Below are 14,449 nucleotides of genomic sequence, written 5' to 3'. Positions count from 1 at the left end.
CGTCTTTGCACCACAATCCCCCCAGAAATTATTATTGTTATCTCTGTCGTTGTAATCCCTTACCAAAGTGTTATACAGATACTTGTATTCATGCAACTCCTAAGAAATTGATGTCAAAATAGGCTGCTTTTGCCAATGAATCTTGAAATGTGGCTTCGGACCAGGCCATAATTTTAATGATTAGTGGTTTTAATTAAGACAACGTCTACAATGAATTTATTCAGCCGTACCACATATCATTAAGAGCGTCGCTACCTGACTATGGGCAGCAGGTGGGGTGCACCCTAAACTGGCTGCCATCAATCACAGGTCTAAAATAAATGTATTGAATTCATGATGTCAGGTCTCCAGACTAATATTTTTTACTAGGAGCACAGTGGTCCCTAACTTAAAATTTTAGGGGTGGAGGCAGTAGACTCAGTGGCGCACACACATAGATATCTATGGTCGCGCATGGCCCTTGTTTATATTTTAACATGATACTGAATGTTGCTTTTAGAATGCCCCATGTGAATAAACAATTTATGTCTATTAGATTGTTTTAGTAACCAGTGGTGGGTCGTGGCGCGTCCCCTCATCCCATCCCTGAAGGCCTGTTGATGGGGGGCGTGGATGGTCTGGGGGACCACCCTGGATGCAGGGGGATGACCGCTGCCCCCTTGCTTGGCTGCGGGAGGAGGGATGGGCTGCGCTGGCTTGCCCCCCCGATTGGCTGAGGAAGGACCGTGGCCCTGGGGCGGCTCCCGTGCGGCATTTTCATTCGTCCGCAGGACTATCACATGTCTGATGGGATTAACGCATGACTAGGTGCAATTAGACACACTCAAGTAGAAAAACTCTGTGTCATGATTAGCGATCAGGCCGCATAGAGTTTGCCTGGTACACCAGACTCACCGCTGTTCCAGCTATTGAGTCTGGCCACCATTCACGCGGATACAATTTCCAGGGCGGAGCAAGCCACAGCAAACAGACAGCGGAGTGGACCAATCAGCGACGGGCAGACGTGACATTAGTAAAATGACGAGGGAAGGACGAAGGACTTGCGCGCGGAAGTAAACATACGAAGAGAGCGGAGTTTATTCAACATGGCTAGCGCGAGACAGACTGTTGTCAATGACTCGTGTCGGTGTGTTTTTGGTAATTTAAAACTGATTTTACCGTGGATTGGAACATATTCTCGGCTCTGCCGTTCACCATCTGTGTTGTTGTGGAGATGACTTTCGACGCGCAAGAGTGACGTTGCTCGTTAAGAACACGTCACGCAAATAAATGAATCTGATTTGTCGATTGATTTTGTACCTGCTCGAGAGGCCGTTAATGGGCTGGGTCCCAGACTATACTCTCAGTGTTTGAAAAATACAGGGAGAATAGTCTGGCAGAGCCAGGCAAACATAGAGTAGGATGCCAGCATACACTCACAAGGAAGTCACACAAATACTGGGTTCTACACTCCACATGGCTGATTTGTGTACACTCCACCCCTCCCAATCACTTATCTTTCTGACTCTCCCCCCCTCCTCTTTCTACTTGGTCATTAGCCCCCCTACCCAAATGGTGTCAACCGGAAATACAACTAGCTAACGATAGCACCAACATATTGATTGTTAGTTTAGGCGTTCAATGTATTTCTTGTTGTTGTTGTTTGTGCTTCCTGTCTTTTTCTCCTTCTCTCTTTTCTTCTCCCCCCATAACCCCTTCATGTTTGCTGCTTTCTTATAAATGAGGCACGTTGAATGATCACAATGGGAGTATATCATACTCCCATGTGATATTAAAACTGCTCAGACCAATCGGACGCTCAGATTTCCATTCTCCGTGTCAAGCAGCTGAACAGGACAGGTTAAAAAAGAATATCATGGCTGAAGCAATTTTGCCCACAGTCATTGAAATAAACATTCAGCATGACAAACAGATGTGAATATCAATAAAGCAGTGTACAACTGGTAGCACTTTTGCTTCATCAAGTTACTGTTCTATTAAAGCCAACATCATCAATCAGAATCTTTTTTGGAGCTACCCCATATTAACCCTACCTAATTGATACTTATTCTACTAGGCTTTTAAAAGGTTCTGAAGCAGAAGCTGAGTTGCAAGCATTCAAATTGTCTGATTGACACAGTGAAAAATATGATCAGAAAATGAAGAGACCTTTATTTATAACAGTAACAGCAGCTAAGGTAGAATACATTATGAATTGAGGATATAATAAATCTTTAAACAGATGCAACAATTACTGTACAACTTCGGATGATGGCAAGGCTTGGCAATCGCAGCCTAACTCAAGATTATAGGCCATCAGCCAAGGCTGAAAGAAAGAAAAACATGTTTTACATATCGGGGGGACAAACTGTACATGGCATTATTGAAATGTACACTACTCTTGTACTCCACCGTTAAAATTCCTTTACGTGTATCCTTATTTTCATATGATGACTCAGGCTGTAATGATACAAAAAAATCACAATAACAATTCAATACACAAAACAAGTTTTTAATTTTAAATTGGATTAATACAAACATTTTAAATGGGGTTACACTAGTATTGCGCCTTACCACCTTTATGGCCCTTAAAGCGCTTCACACTATATCCTCTTCTACCTATTGGTGACGCAGCACCAGGAGCAACGTGGGGTTCAGTATCTTGCTCAAGGATACAGTACTAAGATGAGTTCATCAGGGTGGAGAATCAAACCCTACCAGTAAGCCACTGATCTTGTGTATGCAATTAAATATTATTTCCAACAGCATTATTTTCATGCATTTGTTTCTGTGATAGCACGTCGTGCTACTCTGCTTGCGAGCTAAAGGCATACATTCCGAGGGAGTGTAACAAAATTTCTACCAGCGTTTTCATATCACCATATCCCCCGTGCATTACGCATTACAGCTTATTTTCAGCTACAAGAAAGCAAGCAAAGGAAAGAAATGCAACTTGAGTGTCGTTTTGCTGTGGCGACCATGTTGGATGTTATCCTTGCCAGCTCAGCATTTCGATCGGACGGCGTAAAATTACCTGGTGGTGTTAATTAGCCTATGAGGCTATTTCAATATTCGTCCTTCAGTTCCGAAGTTATTTAGCCCTCACATTCCAAGGAGTATAAGTAACCAAATGGTTATGGCAAGCATTGGACTTCAATGTTGAGATAATGTTTTCAAAAATTGAATGAGGCAAGTTCACAGTTGTAGACGCAGATCAGGAAGGTGCATTAAATCCAGGGAAGGAGAACGAAAGAAAAAAAGCAAACACTGAATCTGGCTGGGACCCAACATGGACAGAAATGGCAAAGTTCAAGCCCTGGCTGTAACACTCAAATCAATGCGAGTATTAAGAATTGTGCACCTATGATTTTATGAATCAAGATTGTTTTGTTTTAACTTAAGTTACGGTGTTACCAAAGGTTCATTGTTTATAACTTGTCATATTCCTTATCTAAAAAATTACAAACAGATGGCGAATTTGCATTGAAATAAGTATTTTCATTTCATTGAAATCATTTTTTTTTTAAATAACAGTTTGCACTGGGGAGTAAATTTAAAATTATTAGAAAAGTCACTCCCACAAAGACACTTTAGTTTTAATTTTTAAATTGAATCGACTTATGTAAACTGTGAAGTTATGAGATTGAAACAGTCTAGTCCTAATCACCAAATGGGTAATCCATTGAATGTGTTTTAGAATATGGACCAGGTCAGCATGATCTCAAGGATGGCATCATAGACTGATGAATAGGGAGGGCTGTATCCCTGCTTGAGCCAACCGTCGGCCATTGCGTTGACAGTGCCCATCTCAACAGTGAACTGTGAGAGAGATTTCTCTGCAATGAACAAAGGAAGACATTTGGTCAGAACTGAACAATGTAAGTTACAGCCCTCATTTTTTTTAAATCCAGGAAACTCAAGTGCAGGCTGGTTGCAAACTTTGCAAATAGATATTTGTTATGGTTCTCCCTGGAAAAAATGTTTTTTAAAAAATCTTATTTGTCATGATATGAAACAATTTCACCGCACTGTCTGACTCCGATGCAGCCCACCACCACCACAGCTTCAAAAAATCCTAGGGGAAACCCTGCCTGTTAATAACGACCAGTTAATTAGAAAAAAAATGGCAGATCAAAACATTAGCTTGAGCATCCAGGTATAGCAACCACCAGAGGGCCAAAAGAGCAAAAACAATTGTGCAGTGTTTCCGCAGTACTTCTTTTGCATTGCACAGCTTATTGTGTGGCTCTTGTCATACTTCATGCCTCCGTTTTTGCAGTAAAAGCCAAAATGAGCCCAAATTTCAGAAGAAAAATGGTGCTTTAAGGTCTATCTCTGCCATGTTGAAACTTTTGCCGAGTGGTGCCAAATCCCGTGAGACTATAGTATAAAGAAGTCACCCGGGATAACTGTCGCAAGATGTTTTTTTTTCCAGCAGATTGCGAGGCAAGGGTGCTGCGTGCCGCCAACTAGTGGACGGGAGCCGAAGTGCAACCACTGTATTTTTCATTTCCACCTATTTCATTTGTTCTTAGACAGCATTCTCAGAACATCTTATTGATCCAAAATTTGCTTCAAAAGACACTAAATCAATCAATTGCATCAACACTAAGAAATAATGCATTGGATTTAATCATTTCAAACTATATACAGCCATATAGTAGTGTATGTGTGTCCTTGTGTGTGGTTAGAGCACATTTGATGATAGAGATGCTGAACACTACTCGATTCTTTTGGCCTGTCTTTTATGTCAGGGCATGCCAGTCGACCACAAAGCAGCATTGCATAGCAGGAAATTATCAAGCCACCACGGGTGGTGCTTTGTGTGGAAACACTTTCCCTTTTTGGAGGGACAGAAATGTTCTAAATAATGTGCTCACAATTTCTCTAAACACCTCCTAAGGACCCATGGGACTTTCACATAAATACTTTCCAAGTATTTTAATGTCCACGGACCAGGCTTGCGTCCATCTGCAGCCGCAGCGCAAGGAAACGTCAGTGGGAAAAAAGGTTCTCACGGCAGATTAATGCCACAAAGATTACAACAGCATAGTGTTTATGTGGGGGCACATTAAGAGGAGGAGAGCTTAAATCCTGTCTGTCATTTCGAAGTCAATAGCGTGCTTCAGGCTACATACACAACCAACAACACAAACATAACATCAGACCTATGTACCTACGTATTCCCATTCCCACCACAAATGTGACAAAGAATTGTTAGAATTGCTGGAAACACAATGAACGCATAAAGAAGTGTTTTGCGAACATATACTGTATTGTTGCTCAGTCGATCATCGATGGTAGTTAAACTGGATTAGTCACGCAGACACAGGGACAATATGCAAACTCCACAGGAAGGCCAGTGCCCAGATTTGAAGCCAGAACCTCAGAACTGTGAAATGTTTTCAATACAATACGTACAACCAAAAACCTAATGTGTGTGAGTGGAAATAGTATCTCCAGAGACACGCCGTTGTAACTGTCACAAGTAATGGAATGTATCCTATCAAAAAAGCCCTCTCAGTGAAGAATGAGAAATTGATGAAGAACCTACACATTGTCATTTTTCTTAAAAAGTGGGTTCTCAGAAAGCCAAAATAATTTGTTTAATTGACAGTATTGCAATATTATAATTAGGGCTATAGCTATTGAATATTTTAGTAATCAAGTATTCTACTGAGAATTCATTGGTTTAATTGGATAAAACACATTTTTTTAGGTAAAGAACAATTATAAATATATATGAGAAAACAAGAATTTTTTTTCACCTAATATTGAACCATTTTTAGACATTCAATGTCTTTAAATGTACATTGTTGAAAACAGCCAACAACTGCATCTCAGAAGTGACTAGAAAAATAAAACAACAAATTCACTGCTTTCACTCAAAAAAACTTAAGATCTTATGAAAAAAAAAAAACCTTATTAAAATTGTCATTACGCTAGATAAGACACATCACTTAAATTTGGTCATTTCCTCATCACTCTACAGCACTGTGTTTTTACAGATTAAATAAAGACTGTACGTAAGACACGTTAGCCACGCATTGACAGTAGTCATAATTAATAAGAACCTAGCCCTTAACAGGGTAACGTTACGTTAGCAAGGTACAGTAATTTAATCTTATTTAATAGCACTCAAAGGTCTACTGCTTTAAGATGGCGGCCATTTACTCGATCAATTTTTAAAATCTAGTTACTTGAACTATTCGAGCAATCGTTTCAGCTCTAATGTCATGTCTACCTGCTTCTGGTCCCTTCACAAACATGTCGCCATATACCTAGAAGCAGACAACTGCAAAAATCCTCCTAACCGGAGATGCAAGGTAGTGGCAAGTCATTTGGTCCAAGTCTCAAGTAAGCCCCAAGTCTTTCCTGTTGTCGGCAAGTCGAGTCAAGTAACAAGGTTATGTTGAGGTAAGGAAAGTCACAAGTCTGTCAAGCTGAGTTGGGTTATGTGACAAGTTTTTTGAGTCGAGACAAGCTAAGTCACAAGATTGCCAAGCCAAGTTGCATTGTTACAATTTCGATGTGCCGTATACAGTGACAATAGAAAAAATCTTCGACAGTGCAACTGAAAAGTGGTAAGCATGTCTGCTTCATAATTCTGAGATCTAGCGTTCAATTCCAGAACCAGTAGACCCTAACCCTAACCCTGTTTTCAATTTGCATGTTTTCACCATGCTTCCTCCCACAGCCTAAACACATGCATTCTCTATAGATATGATTGTGTGAATTATTTTAGTTAGTTGTCTACACACATGCCCCCTGATTGTCTGGCAACCAGTCCAGGATGCACCCTGCTTCTTGCCAATAGTTACCTGGAATGGGCTCCAGCACTGCCAAACCCCTCAGGATAAGCGGTACAGAAGACGAATGAATGAATCCTTTAGATTTGTCCGAAATTATTGGGTAGTCGATATTATCGACCTAAAAAAGCATTTTAAAATGATATCGGAGGATATCAACGTTGTTTTTTTATTATCTGTTTTGGTCCAATATGTATGTGGAAGTGCTGTCATGTTTATGTATTGCATGCCTATGCTTCTAATATTTTGAAGCCCCTCATTGGCACGAGCTGTAATTAGTTTTGAAAAGCGTTCCAGCCCTTCCTGCTGGTGTATCATGTCCCCGCGAGCTCATTGCGAATAGAGAGCACTAAATTGACTTTATTTCATATTGATTTGATACAATGTTTTGTTGTTCTTAGTTTTCCCAAAAAGTATCAGTGCTCTTGCCAAAAGAAAGATGACCAAAGTAAAATCAATTCAACTTTACTCCAGCGTTTGACTTCTCTTTAGAGCCTGATTTGTTCGCTATGTGTTGATTTTGTGTACCCACACACATATTTAGGACAGAATAAGTGCCTTATTGGCACTTTGCACTTGTACTTCATCCAAAAAAACGATGTTTGCACTATTTTCATGTCAACAAAAAATATAGTGGTGCAATATAAGCACTTTTTCCATAACTTCAGTTGGTGTTGTTCTCTTATTTTTCATAGAATCTTGATTTGAAAAACCTTGAAATTGTTACATTTATCATTATTAAAGAATCCAGTGGCGCAACACAATATGTTGCCATATTATGTTGAGTCCACGACCACTTATATCAGCATCAGTTTGATATAGTTATGAGATTTTTTTAAGTTTGACAATACCGGGATATCTAAAAAAGTCATTACCTGACAACTCTACTAGGCACTGGTCATAGTGTTACAATGACCCACATCCAAATCGTGACAACCAACTAACTAACAACTAACCGCCTAACCCCAACTTGTGTTTTTGGCAAAAAGCTAAACTAATAGCTAGCAAGCAAATGCCTAGTCAAAGAAAGTGAATCAAAACTGTAGTCAAAACTTTTTACCATTTGGTGATAAAACTTTCATATCTAGAAATCTATTGGAACGGACCATAAAAAGAATAGTGAAGACCTACATATATATGTTTTTTTTTTTTTTTTTTTTTTATCGAGCCTAGTATAAGTAATTGCCTTTTATCTAGAAGTGATATGTAACATTACAGTAAAAACAATGTAGTTTGTTTTTTTGTTTGTTTGTTTGTTTGTTTTTTTAATAGGCACGGTTATGGTCATTTCAATACTGGTGCTGTGCAACACCACCTTCTGGTGGTCAAGGTATAGTAAGTGTGACAACCAACCCTCGTGACGACCAACCCTAGTGACAACTAACCCAGTTCTCCCGGAATTTAAAATAGTAAAAACTACCCTTGCAAGATATTATTTTAACAAACAAAAATCAAAACTAGGGCTGTCCCAAACGACTAATTTTCTCCCGATTAGTCAGCCGACTATTTTTACGATTAGTCGACTAATCTAATATATATATATATATATATATATATATATTTTTTTTTTTTTTATTAATTTAGCAATGAAATTTTTGTTGACGCTTATCAATTCACAAAAAACATATTGGAACACTCAAATTATTTATTAAAGTACAAATAAACACATAAATAACAATAATAAATCACAAATAAACAATGAGTTCAAATGCTGATAGAATTAACTAGTGTAGCCTCCCGATTGAAAAGATGGTCTCTTAAACTGATGGTTTAAAACTTTTATTCCATCCTTGATGTAAACACACTGTAAGAGCTACGGTGCACACAAATAAAGCAACATAATTAGAAATTAACAAAAACTTTTCACCTTTTTCCTTTTAAACCTTATTTATATATCAATGAATTGCCTATATGAATTGCATTTACCTTAATTTATTACCTTATCATTGACAATCTCTCCCTTGAGTGCAATCACTGTATATACTGTATTTATTTATGACCTTTTAACCTTATATAATTTTCTATACCATAAAATACACCATAACATGAAATAAACCTTTCAATTAGCATTAAGAACAATAGTAATAGCATTTATAGGCCCATTGTCAATGAAACATTATTATTTAGTAAGGCGACAGCACCCTCTGGTGTACAAAAAATGAAGAAAAAAAAAATTACAAACTGCGTGAAGGCGCTTGAGGTTTTTATTCACGGCCGACGTGCAGCCAAGCTTGGCATTGAAGAGACAGGACAGAAGAGTGTACTCTCCTTTGTTTCTTTGAAATAAGGCAATGTTTTGGACACTCTGGTGCGCATTTTTTTGCTTTGTGCCGCTTTCCCCGCTTGTAAACAGAGCATCCGACATTCTAACTTTCCACGCAGATATTTTTTTAACCCTTCATTAACCGTCGACGGGATGTTGTGCTCGTCGACGGATTTACGTCATCGATGACGTCGACTATGTCGACTAGTCGAGACAGCTCTAATCAAAACCTTAGCCTTTTTGACACAACACCAATGTATTCCGTAGACTTGTAAGTTGTGGTGGTGTTTCACAGTATAATGTGCCATTTTCTGCGTTTACAGCCCTACCAAAGCACTTACACACTAAAATGGAAAAGGTGATAAGACAACGATTTGGTCAGCCTGCTATACTCTATATACAACATAATACATTCTACAAGCGGCGGACAAAGTTCAACGTGATACTTTTTTAGTTGTTATTTGTAACGTTGGTTGCTTCCATTTGGCCTTTCTGCAAATTTTTAAACGCAAGATGGATTATTCTATGAATAGCAGAAATTCCCATGGCCGTGACAGTCCCCAAAACCAAGGCACTCACGGTGGCGGTCCTCAAGGAGCTACGGCAGCAGGTGGAAACCGCTATGTGCCAAAGTATGTTTGCTTCAAATCTTGAGTCAATGCCTCCTGAGTGAAGTTTCGGACTCTCCCGGCCCAAGCGAGTCAAGTCAGAGTCTGTGTTTTTTTTTTTTCCTTCAAGTTTGAGTCGAGTTTCAGGTTATCAAATTTGCGACTCGAGTTGACTTAAGTCCAAATGTCTATTTTGCAGTGTCAGTCAATTTCAATTTTTGTGAACAACCAGTAGCCATTTGGAGTGGCACAAGATAGTGGAACACCGAGCACTACCAGATAATACGCTAACAGGGAGCAAAACGTGGATGCACATAATTTTTGAACAGCTTCGAGCTGGTTGAAACAAGAAGAATGATTATTTTTTATTTCATTACATACAATTAGAGATGTCCCATCTTATATTTGGATCGGATCGGACGCCGATATGGGCAAAAAAATGTGCATCGGTATCGGATCGGCCGACAAGGAAAATTTCCGATCCAGACTTCCGGTCCGGGTTTTTCAGCGCACCAATTTACATAATCCACTCCAGTTTTTGCCTCGGTTTCCCTAAAAACCGGGCCGCATTTTACGGCACACCTTCAACACACTACATTACCGTCTCCCATTTTACCGAGAGACTTTATCGGTAAAAATGTCAGCTGTGTGGGATCATTTCCCCTTAAAGGACGACAAAGACGAAGAGGCAGAGTGCAACATATGCCACAATAAAGTCAAGCGTGGTGGTAAAGCTGTAAGAAGTTTTAATACAACCAACCTAATCAAGCATTTAGCGAAATACCACCACAAAAGAAAACCGAAGACAAAAAGAAAGGTCCTTCGCAACTAACACTGGCAGAAACTTTTGCTATGCGTGACAAACTCACACTCGACAGTCCCAAAGCCCAGGGAATAACAAGAGTCATTGCCGAAGAATTCATTCTGGATGACGAGCCATTATCTCTCGTGAGTAAAGACGCATCATCCAACACTTAGAACCACGATACAACATGCCCAGCCATCATTACATCCTTGAGCGATTCGGCCGTGGAAGATTCGAAAACCATTCACAAACATCCAAATTCCGATTATTGAAATATGTCAAGTAAAGCGGAACTAATACACAGCGCGGTCTTCGGGACGCAATGAGAAATGGACCGCATTGCGTCCCGAGAGTAAACATAACTTGTCTTAGACCCGTGTAATGCCAATGCTCAACTCACGGCTTTAGCTCAACTCATGCCGCTGGATAAAAAACACAAGAATACCTGACTGCTGCTGACAGCCGCTACAAACTACGTCAACATCGTTTTACTGGAGATAAGAGATATCATATGTATATAGAACTAGAAGCAAAACGACAGACTCGACGGCGCTAGCAACATTGAAGTATTAAAAGCTAGATGCGTTAGTAAACAGCCGCCATCTTAAAGCAGAAGACTTCCCTAGTAGGTGTTGTGAACCTTCCAAGCGAACCTAATTACCTTTTTATCTAAAATACTCCTAAATCGGCAAAATCTTGACTTGAATCTATCTTCAAAACAGTTTTAAAACTTTCACGTCGAAAGTAGACAGAAGGGAAATTATGGAATAACGGGAGCAATTTTAACAACTTTAACAGTTGATTCGCAAAATTAAATGAATTGAATGTAGTTTAAAGCTGCTGATACAGAATGGGGACTTGAGTATTTTATTTACTGTTTTAAAATGTTAACTTGATACTGAAATAGTCGTTTATTTCAACCTGAGAGGCTTTTTATACAATTATTGTAACTAATGCACGAAACATTAAAAGCATCTAATAGCTTGGGGATTTGTGGGATTTTGCACTGAGGTTGTTTGTGTGTTTTGCTTTTTTAAGACAGTTTACAATATTATTTGCACGTTTTACTGACTAACTATGCCATTTCTGTTTGTGATTTATAATGTTTTCTTTTTGTCACTGAATAAACAGGTCAATTTCTTGTTACCAACCATTGTGTGCTGTTCAAACTCACCTACGTCAGCTGGCTAGTTGTTATCAAGAGAACTAAAACCCTTTTCAACATGAGTCTGACAACTAAGTAAGGAGGCTATATAACTTTAAACTTTAATACATGCTCAGACAGGCCGGTATCGGTATCGGCCAGTATCGGTATCGGATCGGAAGTGCAAAAAAGTATCGGTATCGGATCGGAAGTGCAAAAACCTGGATTGGGACATCCCTACATATAATAATGAAGTGTGTACTAGCCTAGCATCGATAAGTTAGACAGTGGACCTGCACTGTGTCATGCCGGCATTGGGCCAGCTAGACCACTGTTAACTGCCTCATCTCAGATTTGAACCTCAAAACTGAGAAAAGGCAAAAATGCCAACTATGATAACAATTTAAAAGTTCCAATTTCATAGTGTATACTGCAATAGTAGTATAGTATAGTGCAATACTGTCTTTAAAAAATAGATATGGCCAGAAAAAGAAGCTCTACAAAGACTCTGTTGGTTGATGCGATGTGGCACTGATCATCGTTCGCCACATCGTTTCATCAATTCCTGTCAAACAATCACGTCAACACATGGTGAGTGTGTTAAAAATTCCTTTACCAGGGTATTTTTGAAAACTTGTCACAACAGACTCACTGTAATTTTGTCACTTTAGTTGCCACCAACAATACAACAATACATCTCCACAGCATAATTATCTTCTCCATGCAAACAGATGATACCATATCTGTATGTGACCCTGACAATTTTTTAGTCTACCAGTGAGGCAAATTTCACTCATCCTAAAAGAGTTTTTTTAGAGTTGGCAAGGCTTAACATACCTTGTCAATTGAGCAATTCTGAGCTCGTAATAACTGTCTGCCTTTTGTCACTTACTATGAAAACATGTCTTGTACAAATCCACCCCTATGCCGTAAGGAAAAGAAAGTGTTAAACGAATGAGGGAATAATTTGGATGTAGCAGATTCCTCTTACTGAATAATTCCACACCAAGGAAAGGTGTCACGTACAGTTAGGTAGTTATTGTCAGAGAGTAACATTACTTTCATTACAAAATGGCGGGAGAAGTGAGTGTCATGACTTCCCACTTTTTCCTACCCTTCACAGAATTCCTATATACAAAATCTCAACTACCCCATATCTAATAACACCAGTACCTCAGGTTTTTCCCCATAGCTAGACTACTGTATATCTACTAACAGTGACAAACAAAAGGGAATTGTTGAGTATCAAAAACTGTTGGGTTTTTTTCATGTTATTTGAACAATGAAAAAGTAGCAAAGTCAAAAAACATACCTTACTTTGCCTATACAATATACAGTATTTGATGTTATTGTTCCTGTTTTAATATTTGTTTTGTATTTTAAATCTGTCTTAAATGTTCTATACTTTTACTTTCCCTCATTTATTTTTATTGTTTGTTTTTTTTTTGTTTTTGTTTTTTTACCTTAAATATGTCTAAATGTTTTTAATATGACTGTATGGTGACCTTGAGTGCCAGAAAGGTGCCTTCAAATAAAATCTATTATTTTAATTGTAAATGTATTAACATTATTATTATGACATTGCATGAAAGGGTTTGAGCATACGCAGGTTATTCAAACCACTGCATGCTAATGTACATAGGTCTCCTGTTCAAGTATATTTAAAGCTGCCAATAAAACTGAATTTTTCAATGACAATAAAAATAACCTTTGAATCTTTTTTAGGTTTCATGGTGTGCAAATAATGCCCATCAAAGTTGTGGTAACCTATCCCAAATCGCGTTTGGACTAAAAACTAAAGTAACAGCTAGCAAGCAACTGGCTACCTTGAGAAATTGAATTAAAACTGTAGCTTTCATGATACTTGATTTCATAAGCTATTGTGTAAAAACTAATGAAAACAATAGGCCTTTTTTTTTTTAACTGACCCTAAAAATATTTGTCTTTTAACTCAATGGTGTGTTAATTTACAACAAAAATAATGTAGATTTTCCACCGCACAATTATGATAATTTCAATAATGATATTGTGCAACACCGCCCTCTAGTGGTTTAGTTATGGTAAGTGTGACAACGAATCCCATTCTCCCTTAATGTAAAATAAATGTATTATTATTAAATTATAATACCCTCACAAGATGTTACCAGATGTTATCAATACCTTGCCATTTTAACGTGACATGTGCAGTGGTGGTGTTTCACAGCATAAAATTAAATTTGCTTCATTTAGAGCCTACCTACGCACATATACACAGGAAAAAAGGAAAATGAGGAAAGAGGACGCTTCGGTCCGCCTACTATACATATTATGTAACATTAACTATTAGCTAATGTGTAGGGATAAGTTAATAATGTGTCTAGCGGCGGACAAAGTTTGAAGTGGGGACATTTTGGCTGTTCGTCAATTCGTCACTAAATCTGCCAATTACTATCTAAAAAATATAGCCAGAATTAAGCGGATTCTGTGTAAACAAGGCATGGAAAAACTTATCCATGCATTCATTTTCAGTAGATTGGACTATTGCAACAGTATATTTGCAGGTCTTTATAAAAAATCAATCAGGAAGCTGCAGCTAGTACAGAATGCTGCAGCCAGAGTCTTTACAAATACAAGGAAAATGAAACCATAGAACGGCTTGCAATGAGTCAAAGAATAGACTTTAAAGTATCGTATTGGCCCGAATATAAGACGGTGTTTTTTGCATTGAAATAAGCCTGAAAAAGTGGGGGTCGTCTTATATTCGAGGTCAAGACATTATACCCATTCACGACGCTAGATGGCGCCTGATATCATTGAAGCGATGTTCTGTCATGACAGATCTCAGCTACTCTCAAGTTTAAC

General features: G+C 38.5%; 1 protein-coding gene and 1 long non-coding RNA gene across 3 annotated transcripts in view; one reads left to right on the top strand and one right to left on the bottom strand.

Moving 5' to 3' along the window:
* negr1 (neuronal growth regulator 1) overlaps positions 1 to 14,449 on the bottom strand; it is a 343,600-nt gene that overhangs the window by 259,874 nt on the left and 69,277 nt on the right. The window lies entirely within an intron of this gene.
* The window catches only part of LOC130918909 (uncharacterized), an 88,824-nt gene that overhangs the window by 10,868 nt on the left and 63,507 nt on the right, over positions 1 to 14,449 (top strand). The window contains exon 2 of the long non-coding RNA XR_009063852.1: positions 3,677 to 3,857. This is a non-coding gene — a long non-coding RNA (uncharacterized LOC130918909). The remainder of the gene's footprint in view (positions 1 to 3,676; positions 3,858 to 14,449) is intronic.

Source organism: Corythoichthys intestinalis, chromosome 7 (assembly GCF_030265065.1).
Source record: "Corythoichthys intestinalis isolate RoL2023-P3 chromosome 7, ASM3026506v1, whole genome shotgun sequence".
Taxonomy (NCBI): Eukaryota; Metazoa; Chordata; class Actinopteri; order Syngnathiformes; family Syngnathidae; genus Corythoichthys; species Corythoichthys intestinalis.
The sequence above is the reverse complement of the archived record's forward strand: the minus strand, read 5'-3'. Positions and strand labels throughout refer to the sequence as shown.